The 20,442-nt window shown below is 36.3% G+C and overlaps 1 long non-coding RNA gene across 1 annotated transcript in view; it reads right to left on the reverse strand.

Moving 5' to 3' along the window:
• Positions 1-1,723: 1,723 nt before the first annotated feature.
• Positions 1,724-20,442, reverse strand: part of LOC131400697 (uncharacterized) — a 71,684-nt gene continuing 52,965 nt past the window's right edge. The window contains exon 6 of the long non-coding RNA XR_009217405.1: positions 1,724-2,253. This is a non-coding gene — a long non-coding RNA (uncharacterized LOC131400697). The remainder of the gene's footprint in view (positions 2,254-20,442) is intronic.

The raw sequence follows: 20,442 nt of genomic DNA on the forward strand, positions 1-20,442 counted from the left end.
TCCCCATCCCAAATGTTGAGCGCCCATCAGGTTACAGCAGTTCTTCTGTTTCCTTTACCTTGAATCAGACGTGCCCTTGGGGATGTCTTTGACCAAAGGAGTGTGGCTTTGGGACATAGAATGTGCTCTGGACTTATGCTGTAAGTGGGCTTGACGCTTCTACTTCACCCTCATGGAATGCCATCACAGCCTTGTCAGGAACCTCACGCTGCAGAACGTAAGGAGGAAGCACTCCATGGAGAGCAGGTTCAGCTGTCCCATCCCCTCAGTGGAACCCAACTGTGGCTGAATTTCTCTCTGAATGTGGCCACGTGAGTGAGACCAGGCCAGGCCAGTAGAGAAACTGCCAAGCCAACATGCATATTCACGAGACCTCGCAAAACATCCTTGTTTTAAGGCACTACACTTTGAGGACAGTGTGTAATGCAGTGAGAGATAAGGGAAACCACCTTGATTCCCTTTAAACTCTGGACTACAGTGGTTTAAGAATCACCGTTTTCAATCCTGGAAAACTACTTCAGAGAAATATGCTAGTTTGTTTTTTTAAGGTCTTTTTCTGGTATCACCCTGTCTTTATAAAATTCTTCCTTTTTTTCTTTGCCATTTTCTTTTCCTCTTCTCTTCTTTCCATTTATTTCCATAGTTTTCTGTTTTTTCTCTCTCTTCCCTTCCCCTCTCTCCCTCATTCCCTTTTTTCTTCCTTCCTTCATATCCTCTCTCTGTCTTCCCCTCCCTCCTTCATTTCCTCCTTCCTTCCCTCTCTCCCTCCTTCTTGCCTTTCTTTTCTCCTTCCTTCCTTCCCTTCTTTCTTCCTCCCTTCCTTCCATCAACTCTTCCATAAGTAGCCGGAAGTACCAGGCATGGCCACCATCAGTACCAGTAGGGGGAGGATTAACCAGTCTCCTGCAAAGCCTCCAGCTGTGATCTCACCACACTCAGCAAACAGCAAGGCAAGAAAACTAAGCAGTATCAGGTAGAATATTAAGAATTCCTATGAGGGAGCTGGGGGAAGCAACCTCCAACTTGGCTAGGTCAGCCTGAAGACGAACATGTATTAATAGGAACTTGTGCTGTTTAACTAAGCCCCAAATGGCAACTGAGTCCTGGGAGTCAAACTCTAAGAGCCAGGAAGTAAGCAAGGATTAGTAAAATCCCTGCCATGAAGCAGTCTGGGCCAGCGATGACAGAGAGAATGGACACTGATGAGCTAGGAGCTGCCACAGCTCAAGAGACCTGACAATACTGCTCCACTTACTAGAGGTCACTGTGTCAATTAGAATATTCTACAAAGGTTTTGCACTGCAAATTTCTCCATCAGAATTTTTCTTTTCATAACACATACACATGATTTTGCATATGTGTTTGTTTTTTAATTTCCAAAATATTTTGGGAGCATCTGCATAATTATCTCTAGTTGAATCTATTTTGTGTTCCAAATATTTTTTTAAATATGCTTTTCACTCAACTCCTAGCTGAGTCATCTTACTACACTGATGGATGATTAAGCTTCTTGATCCAACTTGATTTTAGCACTAAAATAGCCTGAATTTTCACTGTAAAATTCACTTGATTTCTGTATCATTTCCATAAGGAGAATGGTTGAAGTAATGTCAATTTTTTTTCTTGAGAACATGTTACTGCACAAAATTGGGATTCTCTTGTCTGATGTACATAAAAAAGTCAATTAATCATGGCATCAGCATTTAGGAAAAGAAATCAGCTTTATTTTGTGACATTGGTCTGCAAGGAGACAGGGGCATGTGCTTTCAGATCTGCTTCCCCAATCCAGGGCTTGGGGCACAATTTATGGGATAAAGTGTAGGGTGGTCTGAAGTGTGGAGATAGATGATTGGAGGTGAGGATAAGTGAGGTAATTGATGATCTGTGCAAGTGTAGTCAAGCTTCATGTTTCTTCTTAGGATGCGTGTTCACAAAATTGTGGCCTTTCCATGATGCGAGAGTAGAGGTTTTAGCTCCTTGACATCAAAACGGTCACTTATTCAGTATTTGCCAAGGCCCAGTTGATGGGTTGGTGGTCTCAACTGCCCTGCACTGGACAAGGGGTCTAAAAGCGTTCCTAAAAAGCCACTCTTACTTACTCTGTTGACAAGATGGGGTCAGTTGAACTGGTCCTGGAGGGCCTATAGTTACAAATCCTCCCTTTTTGTTGTTCATTGCTCAGTCTTGATGGATATAGGGCGAGGACTACTCTAACTTCTTTCTGCTGAGAAGGGGTGTAGTCTTTTAGTTTCTCTGTAATAAGAAGCCAAAAGTAGATAAATTTAGACATGTTTAGCAATATGTTTCAGTATTTTATCTTATTTGAAAATGACCCAGATATTCAAGGAATTTTATCATTTAACTGAATTTAGCAAAAGTCTAAGGTTTTAGTTATGAAGAGGTTTTCAAGTTATTTTAAGTGCATACCCCATAACATATAATTATTATTAAAAATTTTCCCCAAAATTTTTATCTTACATTTATTTAGTTTGCTAGTTCCCAATAATTATTTAGATTCCCTACAAACACTTCACAACTCATTAGACAAAATCAGCTACCATTCTAAGCCATGATTTTTTGCTAACCACTTTTGTAACAGAGATAACATGAGCTAATTTGACCAATAAACGTAGAATAAAAGCTGCTGTCTGCATTAGATCCAATGCTGACATCTCCGAGGACATGTCCATTTTAATCAAACCAGCAATCTTAAATATGCTTTTATTTACCAAAGATTATACCATGTTACCTTGAAAAACCTTTAGGTGTGTTTCCACTACATTTATATAAGTGCTTACTTTAAGCCAATTAAACAGAGTTCTTTAGAAATTATACAATCCGGAGGTAGAAATATCACACACATAGAATACATATAGACACACACACACACAGATTCCACAGCTATGTTTTAAAATTATTGCTGTAAATCAGGTACACTAATATAAGGCTCACTAGTTATGAAAGAATAACTGAATCCAAATTTTGTTTTAAGCTTTGCTCCTAATATTTGTGGAGAAGACACACAAGATGCTAGCTTTTGGGCGAGGGTGCCCTCATGGCCCTTTTTCTTGCCATTTTTTCCTTTTTTTTTTTCTTCAGTCTTGGGAATTGGTGATGAGCTAGATAACAGGTCCCAGAGAGGTGACAAGATTTTTTGAGATAAAGGAAAGGGGTGGAATGAGAACTGCTCCTAGAGTTGTATTTAGGATTGCAAAGATTTTTTTTTTTTTAAGGACAGCTGCTCTTAATTCCTCAGAAATTGGGTTGTAAGTTAAATAGCATTGTAGATTGCTCTACCTTTCCAACTATGTCATCCCTAATTTGCTTCTTTTCCTCTGGGTACTTACTTTTATTCTACCTTAGGGAAGAAGGCCTGGAAAGGAAACTCCTATCGGGCTTTGGATATCAGCTTCTAGTTTGGCCCAATTTCTGATCACAAGTTGCTAAATCCTTTCAAATATCTTGTCAGTTTTCACGCGGTATGAGCAGTAATTATACCCGGCAGTATTGAACAATTCCAGTAATCTTTACCATAGCAGTCTTCCAGAAAATCTCTGAGTCTCATTAACTCTGGGAGGGGCTCATTTTGGGCCCTCACCCAAAGGTTGGTTACAGGTTGTCCGGAATGCCATGACCTAATAGGCTTTTAAGTACCTTTTGTAAATTAATTTTTTTCTTTTTGCAACAACAGTTTTAGTAAGAAAAAGTTATTTTGGAATTTAGAAGTCTTGACTTTGAAGTGTACTCTTAAATGATCTTATCTAATTGGAACATTTCTTCCCGTGGCCAACACAATTCCCCTGAGGCTGACAGCAGTTTGGTAGGACGCTTAGCCACAAAAGAGAGTGCAACCCACATTTCTGTCCAACCATCTCTGATGCAAAATGGGGTTCACCCACGCCCTTGTCTGACTGTATTTTTGGGACCGCCCCCCTTACCTGAGGCTGAGGCCTCAGGACACAAAACAAGCTTGATAAGATTCTGCAGTTCTTTGCAAACATTTACAGCTTCTGGAATCTTTAGGTTTTGAGCAATTTTGCCACAATTTTGAGCAATTGACTTTGTAAAGATTAAAGATTTCCCAAGGGGTCTCAGTTCCTGAGAAACCACTCTTAATTACTGTATTGATAATCTGGGGTCAGTTGAACTTGTCCTGAAGGGCCTGCGGTTAAATAATTCCTATCTTTTGAATGTCTCAGTTTTCATAGAAGCTTTTTCCTCATGTACACATATTTCTTTGTTTTATTTATTTTTTCTCAACATGGGTACTTTTTCTTGCTCTCTTTATCCTTGACACTTGAGATTTTGTAGACATGGGTTTCTCACCGTGGTTAATTCCACACACTCTGAAAACAAACATACAGAAAAGCAAAAATACGTTTCCTGTTTCTTTGATTTCTACAGTAAACAAGTCTGTAAATCTACCAAGAAGGACAGAGAATAATATAGGAATCACTCACATACACACCATCTGAATTTATTACATGTTTATAAGCTGACATTATGTTTCAGATTGTGTGTACGTATATTATGTATACTTATCTATATAGATATAGATATCATACATATAAATATATTATATATTATATATACAGTCATGTGTCCCTTAATGACAAGGATACGTTCTGAGAAATCATAGTTGGATGATTTCACCATTGTGTGAACATTATAGAGTGTACTTACACAAACCTAGATGGCATAGGCTACTATACACCTAGGCTGTATGGTACTAATCTAATGGGACCACCATCGTATATGTGGTCCATCATTGACCAAAATGTTGTTATGCAGTGCAGGACTGTATATATATATCAGATCAATATACATTGATCAGAGAGAGGTCAGTCCTCAGCCATCATCTCCTCCTTTCTATTGTCCTCCAGAAATAATCGCCATTCTGAATTTTATGTGCATTTATCTCATGCTTAATTTTATCCTGAATAAGCCAGATTTATTTCTTTTAAAATAAAGTTTGGAGATATCTAAAAAGTTAGGACTGCCTTCAGAACGTATGTGGTGGCCTTTTAAAATCCTACTGTAGTTCTGCATTGGAATATTGACTTTAGATTACTATCCAAAGTGTGTGGCTGATTTTCTTTAACTAATCTTTAAAGAGTACAAATAGCAAGGGTAACATGTGCTATGTTTTTCATGAATCAAGGCAATCCTTTGGGAAAAACATGTGGAAATCTTGGGTATGTGATCAAAACTTTGCATATGGTTTGCTACATTTTACAATTTTGAAAAATAGAGAAATTGAGATATGTTTCTCATTTTAGAAATATTTGTTCTGCCTTAATTAGCAACAATGCACTATTTTTAGTGTCTAAGAGCTTGACTATGTGAAGTTTTAATGAAAATTTATGAGACATCAAATTAACTATAGTCTTAGAAAAGTTTAATTCTGATTCTGCCTATGCGTAGAGGTGCCACTTAAACTAATCAATTCTAGGTTTATGACTATGTGTTTTCAAATTCTAAGTAAATTTAAAATTTTATGTACATATATATCTCCACCAGTACCCCAGTCAAAATCAATTTTTTGAGATGATGGTCAGTAAAATATAATGAGGCAGAAAATTGAAATGAAAAATGCTGAAGGGATTCTAAAATATTAATGGGAATGGTCTTAGATGGAGTTGCTTCACCATAAATAGAAAACAGCAAAGGAGAATCTGATTAGCTGTTTCTTAATTAAATATTTACTTTGCTTGGTTATCTCATCTTATTTTTACACAGTTGCGGACTGTGTTTGTCAGAATAGAATTGATTAGCTGTTAAGATGCTTTGTGGTGATACACAGAATGAAGCTATGCACTCAGAAGAAAGAGGAAGATTGAGAAATTATCTCGACATGAAGATCTCCTATTCCAGAATTCTCATTTTCCATTAACATGTTAAACATTGGCAGGGTCCACTGTGAATGCTGGTGTTGGGTTCAAACCTGAGTATGCCAAGATGAATCAGATGTACTTGTCATCATGGAAAAAATGGAGCCTAGAAGGAAATGCATATGTGTAAATTCATGTTTTCAAAGTGTCACATAAAATACTAGGATCCAGATATAGAAAGTTTTGTTGGTAATATAAACGAGGAACTTCCTCAATGGATAGAAGAAAAAATCTTACTCAAGGATAATTTAGATACATCTTATGATGAGTTGGAATTTGACACGGGAATTAAATGAAGCAAGAATAAATTACCGTGCTTTGTCTAGAATATTTTCATATCTTCCCTCCAGAATGTGTAGACATTTTATAGTAAAATCTCTTCTGTGAAGAAGTAAGTTTTGTATTTTTCTTTTTAAGAATCCCAGCAGAATGGAATTTGGATAAATTTTGAGTCCTACACTAATCTAAATAGGTATCGATTTAATAGATCCGCATATATGTTTTTAATATTTCAGTATTTCAAGAAAGACAGTTTGCAATGTTTGGCATGAATTGGAGTATTTTCCATGTTCTTCAACATTGATATATAGTTTAAGAGGTTCCACTTGATTATCTCTCTCTTTTGTTTTTTTTAAGAGCCAATGAAATAACTCTAATGTTGATTTCTTTTCTTCTCTTTTAACAGCTTTACTGAGGTATAATTGATGTCCAAAAAAACCTATACACATTTAACATGTACAATTTGATGAGTATGGACCTATGCATATACAAGGATATCACCACCACAATCAAGGTAATAAACATATCCATCGCCTTCAAGAGTTTCTCTGTATCCCTTTGTGTGTGTATGTATATGTGTGTCTGTGTATTAGTAAGAACAGTTAATGTGAGATCTACCCTCTTAACAAATTTTTAAGTGCATAATACCATGTTGTTAACTATAGGTACAATGTTGTACAGCAGATATGTAGAATTTGTAATCGAAAATTTATACCCATTGAGCAACAACTCCTAACAACAAACACCTTATATGTTAATCAGGGATTTTTATTAGTTTTAAAATTATTTTATGGATTGGAGGAACCATCTAGTAGGTCAACTGATAAACCAATTGTGTTGATAAACCAATTCTTAGTAACAATCTTGTGTACTTGAGTGAAAAAGAACAGCACAGCTTACTGATGTGTGATCAACTACAAAAGGAATTTCTGCTAAATCAGTTTCATTTTAAGGTAGGTAATATGATGTTTGATGGAAGGAGAGGCTGGGGCCCTTGTTTTCATCACCTGGAGCACAAAAGGAAGCAAAAGTGGACAGGACTACAGCACATTTATTGAAAAATTGCATTTCAATTTGGGATTGAGTCTGGCTGTGCATGCTCTCTATCTATGAACTGAACTAAATCAGGCAGTGATTTCTGATGAGGCAAATAATAAATGGTCATTAAATATGGCATGGATCTATCATCATCAATCATCATCACCATCATTATCAACCATCTTTATTATCACCACCATCATCATCACTATCATCATTACTACCATTAACGTCATTAGGATCACCACTATCATCAACTTCACAGTATGTTCTAATAACAATCTCTAGATATATTGCTTATTGATTGCCTTTTTCACCTATTAGGATGTCTTTTTCATCAGTGTGGCAACCCAGTTTGTCTTTTTGATCTCCCTGTGCCTATCTCTGATACTGTACCTGGGCTAGAGAAGTCATAACAAAATACATATAGATGGATAGACTGATTGATACTGTCTTGTGATGGTGGTGAAGGAATAATGTAGCTCGTTATGAAGACACATAAACCTTACAATCCATTTGAATTGCACCAATTAGACACATGTACTTCTAGCTTACATCAAGATTGCATCATGATTGGCCGCTCTATCAGGTGCTGATGTATCAACCCTTTTCAGACATATATTGAGATTATCCATTTTTCTGAATTCAGTGAGTATTCAATAGCCTCTTATTTTGAACTTAGCCTTCTAATAAGTCATGTGGATCCTCAGAGATTCTTGGCGAAAACAATTTATAAATAGGATGAGCTCCTTCAGTCCCTTCTTAAACATTATTGAGCACTAGCTCTTCTGTATCAGAGGTATTTGAATTTTAGAATAAAACAAAATCGAAAATAAATTCTAGAATAAGAATAAAAAAGATAGACCAGGTAATAATGCAAGGCAATATCCATGCATTCGTTGATTTAATCATTCCAGAACTAATTATTTTTTTCTTCTAAGTGGCCACTGAGCTAGGCCTTGGCCGCTTAAATGTTAATTAAAAATGGATCTGATCCCTCATCCTCATCCTGGATAGGAGACAGACAAGGAATAAGATACTCAAGCTACAGCGGATAAGGACTCCATGCAGAGTGATGAAACGATGCTCTGAGGAAATCTGAAATCCTATCTAGCCTGAGAGGATTAGGAGATGCTCACTGGAAAGCAGCAGTTGAGTTACGTCTTGACTTATTTTTGAGATTCTTAAAGGTGAAGAGGGTTTGCACTTATATGGAGCAGGGACAGCCTCAGCAAAGCCACAGGGTAGGGGTAATACACTCTAAAGTATGATCACATGAACTCTTGTGGGAAATGGAAGGGTAATGGGCTGGAGGGGTGGGATTCGTGATGAAAATGAGGCTATTACATGAGATAAGCAAGAGTTGAAATCATGAAGGATCTTTCTCGTGGGAAGGTGTTGGGATTCTCCCTGGAGACTACAAAGAGCTACTGATGCATTTTAAGAAGAATCAGGTATATCATTCTGGTCAGATACATAATTCAGATGCCTCAGAGGTTACCCACATTCTATTGCTCTGCTCGAAACAGTTCTTTCAATTTGTGAACCTGGAAAAATGCCGATTCACCTCAAAGTTTCTTGAGATCAAATGGAGCATGATATTCTGATGTGGATGTTTTGAGATCTTTATAACACATCTTTCTTTTTTCTCATTCTTATTGAGTAATCAGTATCAAACACCTCTTTTTTCCTCTTTTATCCCTGAACTTCTGTTTCACCCTTTCTTTGATGATTAAATAAAATAGAAATAATCATAATAAGCCTGGAAGTTTAATGGTGTACTTTAAGTCTGTGTCAAATTGTTCCCACGTTAAGTGGCTGTGCTAAAACGTCATGTAACTCATCTCATCCCTGACCCATCCCTGACTTCCTGAAAGACTCCCAAGGACTTTCAAGTACTCCTTTCATTGCATTTTCATAATCCTCTGAACCTACTACTGTAGCAGGGAATTGACGGCTCCTGGAAAAAAGAAGCACAAATTATTACTATATACAAAGAGATACCACACATTTCCTCATCTTTTAGCAAATGCCTATGCTGTGTATTGTGTAAATATGTATGTATATATTTATATATCCCAGAGACTTACTCTTCAGCTATGGGAAGGAAGGGATTAAGCAGTAACGACTACTTTTGGGAAGCTAGGAAAATATGAGTACAAATGATCCTACAAGAGTAGGGTTGAGAATCATCACTGTTGTTGATACAGAAGGTAAACATTGTCCATCGACAGAGTGATAATGGCGAGAGTAAAAGTGTGTTTTCCCATCCTTCTTTTGAATAGAAGAGTAAGCTGTGGAAAACAACCCCCATTCTCCATTTCCCTTCTGTTGCCATGGAAGAAATTGCCTCGCTCTTATTGTAGGTCATTCCCTATTTATTATCGTTTCCCTATAACGTGAATTCTTCCTTCCTATTGTACAATCCACAGAAAATTTCAGGTTCCTGTCACCCTGGATGCTAGGGCCAAGCCTAGGATTTCCTACTTAAATTAAACCCCACCTGTGCTGGGCACAGAGCAGAAGCTACTGTTGTTGTAGTGATGGTGGCAGAAGCTGCCAGGTGCTAAGGCTGGTAACAGAACTGACCACTTCCTGGTATGACAGAGGCGACCTGTGGGCAGAAGTATCAGCTCCCCTATCAGAGAAGTCCTACAGTGTGGGCTCTGAATCTACAATCAAACTAATACCGATATTCGTCCATCCCACTGAAATGAGTCGATGTGTCTGCCTGCAACTGAGAACACTGGTGGATACAGCATTACTGAGAACAATTAGTGGGGGAGAAGTGTATCATTGATATGGGTGGGGGTTGGCATTTAAAACAACATTGTTTAGTTTAAGACTTGAAGGATGAACAAGAGAGATTCAAGCAAAGAATGAGGCAAACCATATTTGAGAAAGAGAAAAGAGCATGTGAAAGACCTGAGGGGATAAGAACTTATAAGATTTGAAGACCTGAGTAGCTGGAGAAGGGAGAGTCAAGGGGGTAAGTTAAGGAGATTGGATTTAGTCCTGACTACATTACGAGCGGATTCACAGTTCTAGATAATATATCGAGTAAAATAACTATATTGACATTTTTGAAAGAAATATATTACTCAAGTTGTTCTACAAAAAACAGATTACAGCATATCAAGAGTGAAAGTGGGAGATCACTGGAGATGACATAGACCAGAAGTCTGTAATATTTATTTTTTTCTGAAAAAGGGGCCAAATAAAAAGTAAATATTTTAGGTTTTGCAGGGCATATGGTCTCTAGCAAAAATACTCAACTTTGGAGCTGTAGTGTGAAAGCAACAGAGACTCACAGACAATACGTAAGTGGATGGTCATGGCTGTATGCCAGTAGAACTATTTACAAAAACACACATCTGGCTGATTTGGTTCACAGGCTGTAGTTTGCTGATCCAGTACCTAGATGAGAGTGGTGGCTGTACAGCTGGAGGGATGGGAATATATGCTGCATAGAATTTGGTGGTAGAATTAGCAGGAAGTGATTACATCTACACTTGACCTCTTTGGTAGAGTCTAGACAAATGGAACGTGACAGGGGGAGGAGGGGGTTGTGAGTATGCCCCTAGGGGGGCATTTGCCAAAGTAGAGAGATGTTTCAGGTCATCACAGCTTGATTGGGAGTGCTATCAGTGGGTAGAGGCCAAGGGTGCTGTTCAATATCCTACAGTGCACGGGACAGCCCTCACAGCAGAGATACCTGGTCTAAATGTTAACAGTGCTGACGTTGAGAAATGGGACATGAGTGCGACGTGTTAAGTGTTACCAAGTGGACTAGTTTTGCGAGAAACATTTAAAAGGGAAGTTTGAGAAGAGAAGAAAAACTGATCATTTAAGAAGCTTAAAGAAAACTGAAAGAGAAAATGATGTAAAAATGAAATTCTAAAAAGAGAAAACTATGAAATACTTGATTTAATTTCTTATATTTCTTAAAATCTTGTTCTAATAATGAGAACGTGGACACAACAAAGGTAAATATTCTGCCTTCCCCTCTTGAGAAGGATAAGACTAGACAAAATCCCTATTGTAGAATAAACGTTATCACATAGAGAAAGGACCTGATATAGAATAAACCACCCTTTCCCTTGTTGTAAGAGGAGAATTGCACAAGATGGACACACTTCTATGTAATCTTTACTTGTTCTGCTAAAGGGAAGACAACCATATAATGACAAGCAATCCATCACCTCAAATGGATCTGTCCAATCCCATATTGATAAACTTGCTAACATGTCTTTTAATTACGCCCAGAGAATGACTTAGTTGTTTCTCTGCAGGAAAATGCCTCCTAGAAACCCAACGTGTTTGTTAACTATTTCCGATAAATGCATGCTCCAAAACTTAGGGTTTCAAATGTTTACAATACAAGCAAATGCTATTTATTTTTACTTGGTGACATATTCTACTTTGTTTTAATGCAAAATGGGATCTTATAATCTGAGAATGGATTATGTCTTGGGGAGAATTTGGCCAATACTGTGTATTTAATACACTTTTAATACTAGTTATTGGTGGTGGTGCAGATTGTGATGGAGTGTGTGTGTAATGAGGGGTCTGATGGTGAACACATTAACCGTTAAAACTTTTAAGGAAAAATAATAATGACTTATACTATTTTTGTACCCCTTAATATCATTATTAGTGATATGTGTGAAGTTTAAAATTTACTGCTGAAATATCTGGAAATTTTTGTAGAAATTCTAGAAAGCTGGGAATGTTTTAGTATCAGGTATTACTTCAAAGAGGGAAAATAATTTACGCTACGCAACTGAAAGAAAACCATTAACTATTGAGAGTTGAGACTTGTTTTGAACTATCCTGTCTCATTCACACTTCCTTCTCTCTAGAACAAAAAACCATTTTACTTTGTGGAAATCACTAACCTTTTTCTCTTACACTTTTAGCATAAAGCTTCTTTGGCTCTATATGTATTTAGCATCAGGATCTCTTTTGGCATAAACATACTCTAACATGGAAACGAAGATTAATATTGGAGGGGTCCCCACAGGGCTTAATCTCCTTCTCTTGCCCACTGTGGGTAACCCCTCCCCAGTATCAGACGATCTACCAGTCTTCATGTGAACATATAAGGGAGACAAGTCTTTCAAAATTGATATTATGGAAGAGAGAGCAACTTTCCTCACAGACCAGTTTTCGTACAGATCTTCAATAAAATCCAACTTCATCCTATTAACCTGACTACATGCTTATATTTGAAATTAAATATTTATTAATTCCAATTTAAATAAATTCAGTTTAGAAATTTGGAAAGTGAAGAAAACTCAGAAGAAAAAATTACTTCACCACCTAGAGAAAATAATTGCTACTATTATTGTATAATTTTCCATTCTCTTGATAGATGGATAGATAGATAGATAGATAGATAGATAGATAGATAGATAGATAGACAGACACATGTATATGCACATAAATATGTATATATTACATATATAACATACTAATGTTCTAAAAACATTTAACAAAACTATATATGTACATAAACCATTATTTGTATATATAGTCTATATCTGTGTTAATCTGACATTTTCCATTCATATTTTTTAACATACATGAATTTTTTTCTATTAAACATAGCAGAAAAATTTCTTTATTGATGGGCAAAGAGAAAGTTTTTTGACAAAAATAAAAGCACTGTCAGGCAGTACAAATGCATTAACCCTTCCATTTTGTCTAAATCACTATTTTTCAGTTATTTGCTTTCTATAATGATTCTTGAAAAATGTCCTTGTCTTAAGTTTCAAACTCAAAGAAGGAAAAAAGGCATGATTTTAGAGATATAAATACTATTTCTAATTCTAAGGTAATAGATGAATGTGTCTAGAACATTCCCTGATACATAAAGATGAGTCCCTCATCTGAGAGCCCTTGTCATTGTCGACATTATGACACAGATGGTAACTAGACTTATCATGATGATCATTTTGTAATGTTTATTAATATCAAATCACTATGTTGTACACTTGAAACTAACATAATGTTGTATGTCAATAATACTTCAATTAAAAGAAAGACTTATTGGGGCCGGCCCTGTAGCATAGCGGTTAAGCGCGAGCGCTATGCTGCTGGTGACCCGGGTTCGCATCCTGGTTGTGCACCGACGCACTGCTTGTCAGACCATGCTGTGGCGGCGTCCCATATAAGGTGGAGGAAGATAGGCACAGATGTTAGCCCAGGGCCAGTCTTCCTCAGCAAAAGGAGGAGGATTGGCATAGATGTTAGTTCAGGGCTCATCTTCCTCATAAAAAAAAAAAAAAGACTTATTAGGAAATAATGTAGAAGATTTCAGTGATGGTATTACGGTAGGGAAGATGTTTTAAAGACACAAATGGCCATTGAAAAGGGGAGACTGATGAATTCAACTACAACGGAAATTCAATAATTTCTATCCAACAAAGATGTTATAAAAAATTCAAAATATCTCAATCTAGAAGAAGAACTTTGCAGCATTTATAAATGAAAACATTTTAATATGCATAACATAAAAGAATCAAGTAAATTGAAGAAGAGAGATAGGGAAAAAAATAGAAAACAAACGTTAAGGCATTAGTAGATATTTCATAGGAAAAAATAATAACTGAGCAAACAATATATGAAAGGGCTTCTGTCTTCAATAGGAATTGGGGAATTGAAAATAAAAACTACAGTAACATATGTGTTTCTATCAACAGACTGAAAAAAAATTAACTGTTCTGTGGAAACAGGTGTTTGTTAGGGCATTGCACAGTGGGAACAAAGCACTTTGAGGATATAGTGATCAGACTTAAATGTGTGTACCCTGGGATATAGGACTTCTATTCTTAATTATATGCTTAGGACCAGACTATCTCTTGAAACACAGTGGGAGATCTGGGCAAGAATCCTCAAACCAGCACTGATTTTTTTTTTTTTTTTAGGAAAATAAAACCGAGAACAAAGAAGATGCTCAAACAAAAGAGAACAGATAAAGTTTGTTCTATTCGTTTAGTGGAATGTTATATGTTGGTGAATAACACTTAATTGATATTACATGAAATTGCATTTATAAGTATAATGTTGAGTAAGAAATGCAATTAGCATAAGTTTCTATACAGTAAGGTAAATTTATAGAAAGTATAAATCCATGGCAAACATAAGGATATAGTGTTTATGGATATATACATATATTGAACAATAGTTACCAAAAGCAAAAGAACAATGAGAAAAATCCATCACATTAATTGGCAGGCAAAGGGATATGATCACAAATATTGATCAGAGTCTAGTGCTTTTAATTCTACTAGGTTTTACACATATTATATGTCCTATATAATTTTACGCTTATGAAAACTTCAAAAATATTTCGTGGTATTCACATGGATTTCGCCACTTACAGGTGGATATCTATTGCCTTCACTTATTCAGTATCTCGACTTCCAGCAAAATTACTTGAGTTTCCTTTTGATACCCATTCCACATTTCCTGTCAGTTTTTGAGTGAGCTGACTCTACTTCAGAAACCCTAGGGCTGCACATATCTCAAAGATGAGCCAACAGAAGCACCACGTCCCGTTCAATCACTAACACGTTTAGAGATGAAGGTGGTCCAGGTTGATCCAAAAGTGAATGCCAAGAATTTTGCTGAGAAACTGGAAAGAAAATCTATTTCCACTGGTTTTGCTCCCCCTTGAGCTCCTTCTGAACAATTTTCCACCACTCCCAAGGGAAGAAGCTGACTATTCATGAGGATGACACAAATGAAAACAGAGTAGCAATCTGAAAGATTCTTGTATATTTTATTGGATAACCAGCATTGTTCTTGGGATTTCTAGCATAGAAGTCAATACTTGCTCCCATTTTTTTGTTTTTTCTTCACTGGTTTGAGTTGAGTATTTCATACATGCATGAAAAATAGGCTTAACTTATACTGAATATTATGTTAAACTCACTGGCTCCATAGCAACTTAATGCTTAAGACCTTGACACATGATCAATATCACTCACCTGAAGCAGTAAGATGCTTTAGAAACATTACCTGCTCAATATGGCTTATTCCATAATTGATGAAATATTTCAAAACCAGTAGAAAGAATTTTAAATATACCCTGCTGTTGGCATATTTAATAATTCATTCCTGTACTAAAGCAAAAGAAGATTTTTCCCTCTGGGATGCCACATACACTCAGAAGGTTCCTTTTAGTGATGATAGGAAATAATCCATGAAGGTACTAATTTCAAGATCAATTAATTCACATCCTGAGAGCGTGTAGGATGTTGACACATGTAATAACAGTAGTGTAAGACCTTTGGTGAGGTCAAGCTGGTTAAGTGATAAAACTGTGACAGAATTCAGGTACAAGGTGAGTCTTGTGAATAGGAACACATCGGCAAGTGTTCAAAAATCATAAATGTGTGATCAAATTGGGAAAGTTTGTGTAGGCAAATCAAAGGGAATTTGGGGGAGGGGATTTAACACAAAGATTGAAAAGACCACAAAGTTGAATTTAAACATCACATTTCAAACATTCTTTTCCACATTAAAAATAAAAAAGGGACATTGTTAACAGTTTATTATGGTGACCTTATTTCTAAGTAATTGATAAGATAGTTCCTGTGGTAATTGTGGTCACGTAAATTACTGATAAGCAAATAGTCATGCCTTCCCACCCGTGTTAGTCAGAGTTCTCCAGAGAAACAGAATCTATAATATATATATACATATAAATTATATATATATGTGTATATATATAATTTATATATATGTGTATATATATAGAGAGAGAGAGAGAGAAAAAGAGAGAGAGATTTATTTTAAGGAATTAGTTCACAGGATTACAGAGGGTGGCAAGTCCAAAATCTGCAGAGTTGGCTGGTATGCTTGAGAACCAGAAGAGCCAATGGTGCAAATGAAGTCCAAATGCTGTCTGCTGAAGAATTCCCCCTTGCTTGGGGAGGCCAGTCTTTTCATTCCATTCAGACCTTCAACTGATTGGATGAGGCCCACCCACAACATGGAGGGTAACTTTCTTACTCAAAGTTTACCAGTTTAGATGTTAATCTCACCCAAAATCACCCTCCAAGGTGATACATAAAATTAACCATCACATCACCTCAAACAAAAGCTGCTGGGGAGGTGTATTCTTCCCAATCCCATTAATTTTGGACATGGTCACATGACTTGTCTCGGCCAATTGGAGTGTGCAGAGGGACAGTGTGACAGTTGTCTCTTTATTAACCTATAGATTCAACGCAATCCCAATGAAAACCCCGGAGGCTACAGGTGGAAGATGGCAAGTTGATTTTAAAATTTACATGTAAAGTCAAAGGACCTAGAATAGCCATAAGAGACTTGAAAGAAAAAACAGACAAAATTTCAGGACTTACACTAAGTGACTTCCAGAATTACTACACATCAGCAGTCATCAAGCAATGTGATACCAGCTTAAAGATCAATCAATCAATAGATCAATAGAACAGAATATATCTCAGGAATAGAGCCACACTTTCATAGCCATTTGGATTTTGCTTAAGGTGCCAAAGCAATCCACTGGAAGGGAGGTTGGGGTTTGTTCCACTAATAATGTTGGAATAACTAGTTATCTCCATGAAAATAATGAGCTTTAACCCATGCCTCCCATTGCAAATAAAATTTAAAAAATTAATTTGAAGTGGATTATAGACCTGACGGTAAAGGCTATAACAAAGGAGATTATCTTCATGAATTGGGAAAAAGCAAATGTCCTACATTACGGAAAACAATAATCATGTAAGAAAAAGGTTAACAAGTTAGACTTCATCAAACTTAAAAAACAAAGTGATCATCAAAAGTCATCATAAAGAAAATGAGTAGCTGGGCTACCGATAGTCTAGCATGAATATAAATATTATGCTGTATGTCATATGCTATGTATTACACATTAATTATTATATGCTATATATTCTACATGCATTAAATATATTACATATTATATATATGGCTCAATGATTGCTTAGATAGATAAATATAGATAGATAGATGGATAGATAGATAAATGATAGATAGATTGATCAACAGACATGTGATTAAAGAAAGCAAAGTAGAAACGCTAGTAGTTGAAACCAGGTGGGGTACATAGGTATTTACTGTAGAAATATGTCAACTTGCTTCATGTTTAAAATGTTGCATAATAAAACGTCAGAGTAAAATAACCCATTTTAGCCCGTACTTTAAGTAGTAGCAAAAGAGTAGATTTCCTAACACTTTTTCATTATCCAGCTTAATTTTGATACTAAAGCCATCAAAGGAAAGTAATAAAAAGTAAAATTACAGGCCACAATTTTCCAATACCACAATTAACAAAATTCTATGCAAAACATTTTGTAGAAAATGTTTCATAATAAGAAATTCTAAATTAGTTTATTAGTCATAATTAATCAAAATAATTCACCACGTTAGCTGAACAGAGGCAAAAAATCATAATTTAAAATTCTTCATCAATTCATGATAAATAAGCAAACTAGAAATATAATAGAATTTTCATAAATTGATAAATAATATATATTTTACAAATACTTATAACAACCATCATAGTTACTAGTGAAATATTGAAAACTTTCCCTTTGAATAAGGACCAAAATAAATATTCAAAAAACTTTCTATTCAACATTGTACTAGAACTTATTTGCTGGGTGGTTAAGCAAGGAAAAATTATGTGCCGTAAACTTGAAAGAATAAGCATGCCAGTATTTGTACAACACACAAATTCCAAAAGCAGGTAGGGATATAGTAACATAATTAAAAAGTGAATTTAGTAATGGTGATAAGTACAGAATCAACACACACACAAATCACTGAATTTTTATGTAAGAGCAATAAAAGAAAACAAAATTTTAAAATAATACCATTTACAATAGCATCACGATAATAATTAACTATAACAAATGTAAAAAAAAAACACTATGGAAGAAGTCAACACAAAAACAAATAAAATAATCATTAATGAGAGAAATTAATAAAGACGTAAATAAATGATAAATAAAGTAGGTTAGGTATAAATCCTAACCTACTTATGGATTAGAAGAATCAATCTTGTATATGTTTGAATTTTCCACCAATCAATCCATAGGTTCAAAGCAATCTCAATGACCAAAAAGCCAACAGATTATTAGGGAATCTAGTCAGCTAAATCTAAAATTTATATTCAACTGCAAATAAAGACTAACAAATTTTTGTCTTGAAGAAGAGAAATGTGGGAATGTGGTGGTGTTTTGTACAGCAACCACCAATTCTCTGATTCTGAAGGTAACTCCCAGCATTGGCACAGACCCACAGGGTAAGGGCTCAGTCCTAAAAGACTGTCCCCATTTCGGATGCCAGCAGCAAGTCCTAGGGGCCACCTATGCATCTCAGCAACTGGGTATAAATTTGAGGGTGTCTACAACCCCCACTTCAGTCTTGATAATTCACTGGAATGACTCACAGAACTCAGGAGAGTTCTTTACTTACTATTATCAGTTTATTGTAAAGGGTACAACACAGGAACAGCCAAATGGAAAAGATACGTTAAGCAACATATGGGGATGAGGGTGGCACAGAACTCCCATGCCCTCTTTAGGAGCACTGCCCTCCCAGCACCTCCATATGGTCACCAACTAGAAGCTCTCCAAACCCTATTATTTATGAGATTTTATGGAGGTTTCATTATGTAGGTATAATTGATTACACCCTTGGTCATTGATCATTGAACTCAATCTCAGTCCCCTCTCTCCTCCCTGGAAGTCGAGAGGTGAGGCTGAAAGTTCCAACACCCTAATCGCCTGAGTGGCCTCGATGACAACCAGCCCTCATCCTGAAGTTACCCTGAGTCATCTCATTAGCATAAACTCAGGTATGAATTACAAAAGACGGTCCTATCCCTCAGGAAATTCCAGGAGTTTTAAGAACTGTACCAGGAACCAGAGTCCAAAAACAAATATATTTTTTATTATACCACAGAGTGTTACTGTCTTGCTGGATATACAGATGTTTAAAATTAAGAGTTGTCAAAACTGTATACAAGAATAGAAAAATAGACAATGGAACAGAATGGAGAGGCCAGAAATAGACCCGTGTGTCTACGGATAAATGATTCATCACCAACGTAAAAATGCAAAGAGCAGGGAAAAATGAAGTAGAGAATGAAGAAGTGTTTGCAATAAATATGGCTTGCTTAATCAAATACCAATATTGAGAACATACAAAAGAAGAAGAGGAGGTAGGAGCTGTCAGAGGAGGAAGAGAAGGAGAAACTATATCATAGACAAAAATCAATTCTAGGTGAATCAAAGATATAAATGTGAAATATAAAACTATAAAGCCATCTGAAACTGCACTATTCAATAAGACACCCACTAGCCATTGATGTCACTTCAAGTGTGAATTAATTAAAATGAAATAAAAGTTAAGTTCACTTTCTCACTCATCCTAGCCACATCTAAGTGCACATAGCCATATGTACCTGGAGACTACTGTACTGGACAGCAATGATTAAAACATTCCATCACCCCAGAAGGTTGACAGTGCTGATGTATAAAATAATATTATCGGATATTTTTCTGAGCTCGGGGTAAAGTGAGATTTTAAGCAGGACACACACATGCTAAATATTAGAAAAATGTTGATAAATTGAGGACATTACATTTCAGAACTACTATTTGTCAAACGTAACTGTTAAGAGCAGGAAATACAGCCATGCAATGGGCTAGGGCTTTTGGACAATGTAACCACAAAGGGCTTATAATGACCACCTTGAAATCGAGAAGGAAAAAGACACATGATGGCCGGCCCCGTGGCTTAGCGGTTAAGCACACTCCGCTGCTGGCGGCCCGGGTTCGGATCCCGGGCGCGCACCGCAGCACCGCTTCTCCAGCCATGCTGAGGCTGAGTCCCACATACAGCAACTAGAAGGATGTACAGCTATGACATGCAACTATCTACTGGGGTTTTGGGGGAAAAAATAAATAAATAAAAAATTAAAAAAAAAAAGACACATGAATATCAGAAATGCAAAGTCTTAATCAAGAACCTCACAAAAAAGAGTATTTGAATAGCCAATAAATATACAAAATGGTGGCCAACTTCATCATGCCCAGGAAAATACAAATATAACACCAAGGAGGTACATAAACATACCCTCTGGTGTGGCTAAAGAGAAATAGTTTGACAATACCAAGTGTTGTTGGGGATATGGGAAAAGGAAACTTCCATTTACTGACGGTGGAAAGTA

This window comes from Diceros bicornis, chromosome X, assembly GCF_020826845.1.
Source record: "Diceros bicornis minor isolate mBicDic1 chromosome X, mDicBic1.mat.cur, whole genome shotgun sequence".
Classification (NCBI taxonomy): domain Eukaryota; kingdom Metazoa; phylum Chordata; class Mammalia; order Perissodactyla; family Rhinocerotidae; genus Diceros; species Diceros bicornis.